At 49.3% G+C, this 6,000-nt stretch overlaps 1 long non-coding RNA gene and 1 other non-coding gene across 2 annotated transcripts; one reads left to right on the top strand and one right to left on the bottom strand.

Moving 5' to 3' along the window:
• Positions 1 to 320: 320 nt before the first annotated feature.
• LOC100279302 (MIR168bHG) lies at positions 321 to 2,924 on the bottom strand. Its single transcript, NR_163747.1, has one exon. It is a non-coding gene; the product is annotated as an MIR168bHG (long non-coding RNA).
• Positions 395 to 498, top strand: MIR168b (microRNA MIR168b). Its single transcript, NR_121084.1, has one exon. It is a non-coding gene; the product is annotated as a microRNA MIR168b (primary transcript).
• Positions 2,925 to 6,000: the final 3,076 nt, after the last annotated feature.

Genomic DNA, 6,000 nt, shown 5'->3' with positions numbered 1-6,000 from the left:
AAAAAGCTGGGAAGCAAAACCACCAAAGCCCTAAAAAAAGCAAGGGCCTGACGGCCTGACCCCTTTTTGCTAAAGCCGACGACGAGGAGGAGCGGAGCGGCCCATGCGCTCTCCCTGCGCGCCTGGGCCCACTTCCATCCCCCACCCCAATATGCATATGCCCGCCCTCCCTGCGCGGCCGGGCCCATTTGCATCCCCACCTCAATATGCTCTGTGCACCGGGCCCACTTCGACCCCTCCCAACCTAAATCGCTCGGCCGCGAGTCCCCGCTCCCCAACTATAAAAAACGCCCCCCCTCCAGTCTCCACCAGACCACCACGGCACCAGCAGCACCACCCAGTTAACCACCACGCCTCTCTCTCTCTCTCTCTTACCGGGAAGCAAGCAACCGCCTCCGCCGCGCCGTCTCGGGCTCGCTTGGTGCAGATCGGGACCCGCCGCCCGGCCGACGGGACGGATCCCGCCTTGCATCAAGTGAATCGGAGCCGGCGCAGCGATACAGCGACCGACCCCCGCCGCCGTCCGCCACCTGCGCTGCTCTTGAGTACCCCCCATGCCGTGGCCTGCTTGTTGCGTGTTTTTTTGTTTTTCTGATACGGGTCGTGCGCGTGTTGCTGTGGTTCTGTCTTGTGTGACGCCGTGGGAATTATTAGGCGTCGTGGGGGGTGAGGGGGTCTCTGCTCTAGATTAAACAACCCGGATCTGGATCTGACGCGTGGTTTCCGTAGTTTGATCCGACGTAGTCTGGGTGACTACGTTCTGGTGGTTTACCATGATCCATCCCTATATCCGCTAGACTCTGCTAGTCTGCTTTAGGGGGTGTTTGGTTTCTAGGGACTAATTTTTAGTCACTACATTTTATTCCACTTTAGTTACAAAATTACCAAATGTAGAAACTAAAACTCTATTTTAGTTTCTATATTTGTCAATTTATATACTAAAATGAAACAAAATGAAGGGACTAAATATTAGTCCCTAGAAACCAAACATGACCTTAATTTCCAACTGCAATTTTCTTCTGTTCTGGTGGTGGTGTCAGGGAGGCAGGCGGCTTGGATTTGCCTGCGGGGTTGTAGGGCGGTCATGTTGATGCAGCCCCTGTCCTTGGTCACGGGGGAAACCATGCCAGGCTGGACTGAACTGCAGAGAGATTAATTGATTTGACTGCCTTTGTTGCTAGGGATGTATACCACTACGAGCTCTGTAAGGTAGTAGAAATTATGGGGCAGCAACAGCAAGCATGCTCACATGATGCTTGTGAATTATGGTCAGCATGGTTTCTGTGACAGATGCTAATCATGAAAACTGGGGTCGACCTGATTGATTCTCAGACGCCATCAATTATAGGTTTGTGTTAAGTAAACTAGTTTTTTTTAACAAGGGGCATAACCCCGCACCTTATTACCAAGATACGTAAGCCTAATCCTGGATCAATTAGGCTACTGATTTGGGCTTCGCCTTTTTTTTGAATTCTTGTGGACCTACTCCATGTCTGTATATGGATGGGAAATGTACAGGTTGTTTGCTGTGAACAACTTTGCCTTGTCTGAAATGGTGTCTGTACTGTAATACTTTCCTGATGAACGAATATAACCATGTGAGGTGTGGTGATGTTAGCGGAATCCTTTCTGGGTCATCAACTCTTATAACCTAGACTAGAATCTGGTGAAGATGTTGCATGCGTGTTTACTACTTGAGTATACCATGGCAGCTAGAATTGGCAAGGGCTAGTTTGGAGACTCCATTTTTTTTCAAATGGATTCCTGTTTTTAAAATGTTGCATGCTTGAGATTTAAGCTAAGACGGACCATGATTGAGATTCCAGCTGTCGGATCCGTATCATTTACAGAATAATATAAACCTAGCGGTCAGTTCAGTGATTAGGTGTCCAGCAGGACCAGGAATATATGCTCGGGGATCAAGATTCGTTTTCCATGAGGAAGAGCGGGGGAAGGGACAAACTAGCTGATTGGCGCTAGTTTGAAGCTGCTCCAGGAAAAGCGGATTCCCTCCCTCCCTCCCATACTCCATAGCTGAGCTGTTCTCTCTCTCTCTCTCTCTCTCTCCTAGTTGTTGGAATATTCCGATAAAGCCACGACGCCCCGCCCAGGAGAACATGTTCTGAAAAGCTGTCGAGGAATATAATTACCCTGGTTGGGGGGTCCTGGATCGGCTTTGAATGGATGAGCCAGAGGCAGAGCAGAGCATAGGTGGGGGTGGAATGGGTAACATAACATTGCCCGGTTCGGTGCCAGATGAAATTTCACAGTTTTACTGCGTTTATTTACTTATTTACTTGATGGAATGGTCTCGACTCTGATCATGGTTACTTACTGCTGCGCTTCATGCTGTTATGGTTCCACGCTTTGCCCTGGTGAACTTTTCAATTCATTCAACATAAATGGAGGATTTGTTTTGTTAACAAACGCTAGCTCTTTCGAGCTAGCTAACGAGATGGCTCATTGGCTCGTCGATAAACCGAGCTCGTGATACAATTGAAACGGGTAGGATTTTGCTAGGTGTAGTACCGGTGCGATGAAACTGTTGCTGGGATGACAAAAATTGACAAGGACGCGGTACTCGATTGGGAATCTGTACTGTACGCAGCTGTGATCAAACAAACAATGGTGGGGGCCTGACAGAGCCGAGCTGGTGTCCTTTGGCCAGCCTCCATTCATCCGCTGCCGCGCTGGTGCTCCTGCGCATCAGGCAGGCAGGCTGCAGGCATGGTTCCCTGCCGACTGCCTCTCGTGATGAAGCTGTCTACTCCGTGCCTACCAAATTCTTATGACTTTCGTCGGAAGTCAAAGCATTCAAATTTTTAGAGAAAAAAAAAGATTTATGATATCAAACAGATATAACATAAAGATGATACCATACTTGTTTAATACCATTATATTATACAAATTCAGTAGTTAAGTTTAAGATGCCCTCCCCACTGGGCTGGCAAGCGCAAGCCATTACTGTTGCTTTCCACGGCCATCCCATGGGGCACACAGACTGGAACTGGACTGGGCAGGAAAGAAGAGGAGGACTGTGACCAGCATTCATCCCGCATCACATGGGCTGCTCTCGTAAACGTCTCTCGTTTAAATACCAACTGGATTAACCAGCTTCAACGAGCAAGCTTTTTTTTTTTTTTTTTGGCTCCGGCCGGCCATTTTTTAGGTCACCTGAGTGGGCATTGCCACTCTATTATCCTGCAGAGCTCCACTATATCCTCCATGTCTGTTACAGCATGCAGGTATGCTAACTTACCACAAAGTTATAAGCTATATGGTAAGGCTGCAACTGCAAACGCACCTGCTCAGTCCAGCCGACGAGTAACAGGGCAGACGGCTGACGACGAGATGGAACCAACTGAATAGGACCTAGCAGTATCAGAATGTTCGCTCGCCGGACGCCTTCAAAAGCGGCTCAAATCCGAAACCCACCTACTTGGTTTCTTCCGTATTGTCGAGCCAGCGCATCAGTTGCTAACCAGATTCAACCTTCCCCATTCTGGGGAGCCTCCCCTGCGGACAAACCGTTTACAGAGTTAGGGGCGAGTAAACGACATGAACTCAGGAGAAAGCAGTAACTGAATAAGTATCAAACAGATAGCAGCCAGCCATTAACGGGCAATTACAGAACTACTTGTTATAGATACGAGGGAATCGGCGGGAAGTGATACTAACCGTGCATGCACTTTACGAAGGTGCAGAGCTCCGAAAGGCAAGCTTCTCGGAGCGGGGGCTGCTGCTGCTGACGGTACGCAAAGGACGCGGCATGGTGACGATCAGGATCGTCCCTAGGCTTCGCCGTGTCGAGGATGCGGGAATACGCCTCACCATTACGGCACGGAAGAGCGCTCTCGATACAGAGCGGTAGTCCCTGATCCCACGCCGCGTTGATGACCTGTGCAGTTGCAGTTTTTTTTTTTTATGTGTACTGAAATTAGCCGAGGGAAGGAAGGCGTGGGACATTTTGACATGCCGGTAAAGAAGCTTGGAACATCTCCACCACCTGCCAGGTTAGACCTTCCGGATCCGCAAACGCTTCGTCGTCGTCCTTCTCGTGAACTGTGTACTCGGGTCCGTAGCAGACGAGCTTAAGGATCACAGAGTGCTTCTTGAGCATTCTGAAAACTGGAGAGTATCCGTCTCTGTTCGTAGTGTTGTAGAACCCCGCTGTGAGCTCTGCGGCGTGGCTCGCAGTCCTGTACCACCAGTAGATAGATGGAACCTGACGGAAGAGGTTTGTGTCGTTAGAAAAAAGAGCCAGATGGGTAAAAAGAGAAGTCGCAAAAAATGTTTGCATCAACCGCTGGGTTTACCAGGCCAGTACATTGTATAGCATGTAAGTTTATACTACGAAAAGGCAAAGCGGCAGGTTAATGCGTGATAACATTTTGACGAAGGCGAACAGGCTTTTAACAGTTCTGTGTAGCAGTTTTCCTTTAATCTATGCAGAGCGTTCTAATTAGCTTCTTCATGTAGTAAGTACTAGCAAACTTGTCCATCAAATAGTAACTATACAGACCAGCATTACACACCTTCACAACTATTTCTGCACCATCAAATGCAAGAGTAGCAAGCGACAGCACCTGATCGACATGATCCATGAGGACTCCAGAGTACCAGTTAAGGAAAAAACGTCCATAGTAGCTGTCATAGTCGCCTCCATCACAAAAAAAGCCAGTTTCATGTGGTCTTGAATTATAATAGCCAGCGTTATCAGGCCCTCGTGCCCAAAACAAATGACCCCGGGACAATGCTGATTGCCGTAGATTCTTTTGCATGTACCTGTCATAACACTGTCAACGACGGAAATCAACAAAGGAAATGCAGCCAATGTATACCGTATGCATTACACTATCACACACCAAATATGCAGTCTTTGAATTCGAGTAGTAAGCCAGGTCACACACCAGACAGAATCAGACAGACAGAGACATGGTGATGTATAGCGATCAAATCTGTTGCTGTGTTTAATAACCTATTTGAAATGTAGTTTTATTAGTTATTACTTGTTTTATTTTAAGAGATCTCTTGTGAGGCATGTCGCTTTCTCCAAGTGCAAGAACTAGTCCCTTGTAAAAAGGACAGCAGCTTAAATATCCCATGCTTGACATGTTGATGCACCAAAAACCAAGTTTATTTAAGAATTATTATGACACAGATACTGAATGCAAACAGAGCTTGTTTATGTCCAGATCGTAAGAGTTTAGGTGGATTCCAAAGATTATTCCCAAAGAAACCCCTTGCAAATTTCAACTTGGTACTCCCCTCCCCTTCCCCCCGACGTCTCGCATTCCCACCAGCCCACGCCGGCGGCCACTCCGGTCCCGGCGGCCACCCTCTCCCTCCCGGCGTCGGAGGCTTCCTCCAGGCCTACAGTTAGGTCTCCACCCTCGGCCTCGCGCGGTCGATCACGCTTCGAAAGATGGCGGGATGCCTCGCCAAGAACGGCGGACTCCTGCTCTTCTCCCAGGCGCGCGGCCAGCCCCCGGCCATTTCGCGAGGAGGTCGACACCAAGACGAAGACGGCGAAGACGGTGGCTGCTCCTGGTGCGCGAGTTGCTTCAAATTTGGTAGGTCCGGCGACGCATGCCTGGCAGCTCGTGGAATCCAGGAAATCGAAGCGACGGCGCCTGAAGTTGGAACGACAGTGGAAACAGCTCCCTCGGCACCTGGTTGGTAGATGCTTCAACTGCCTTTCCCAAGACCACTTCGTCTCCCATTGTGCTGAGAAGACGAGGTGCTTCCGTTGCCGTGAGCTGGGGCATCGGTCCTTTGACTGCCCACTGATTAAAGAGTCGGTCTGGCATAGGATTTCTCCTACTGCGGACTCAGGGAGCAGTGGAATTCCTTCTCGGCCTGTGGCTCTTCAACCTGAGGCTCGAGTTTCGGTCTGGAATAGGATCTCTGTGGTGAAAGCTAAGCCGAAGAAACTGGTGTGGAGACGGAAGGCCCATCAACACCACCTGCAGGTGGCAGGTGCTGTTCCTGCTACTCCTT

The sequence above is a fragment of the Zea mays genome, chromosome 4 (assembly GCF_902167145.1).
Source record: "Zea mays cultivar B73 chromosome 4, Zm-B73-REFERENCE-NAM-5.0, whole genome shotgun sequence".
NCBI lineage: Eukaryota > Viridiplantae > Streptophyta > Magnoliopsida > Poales > Poaceae > Zea > Zea mays.
Note: the sequence above shows the minus strand (reverse complement) of the source record. Positions and strands in the feature narration are given on the sequence as shown.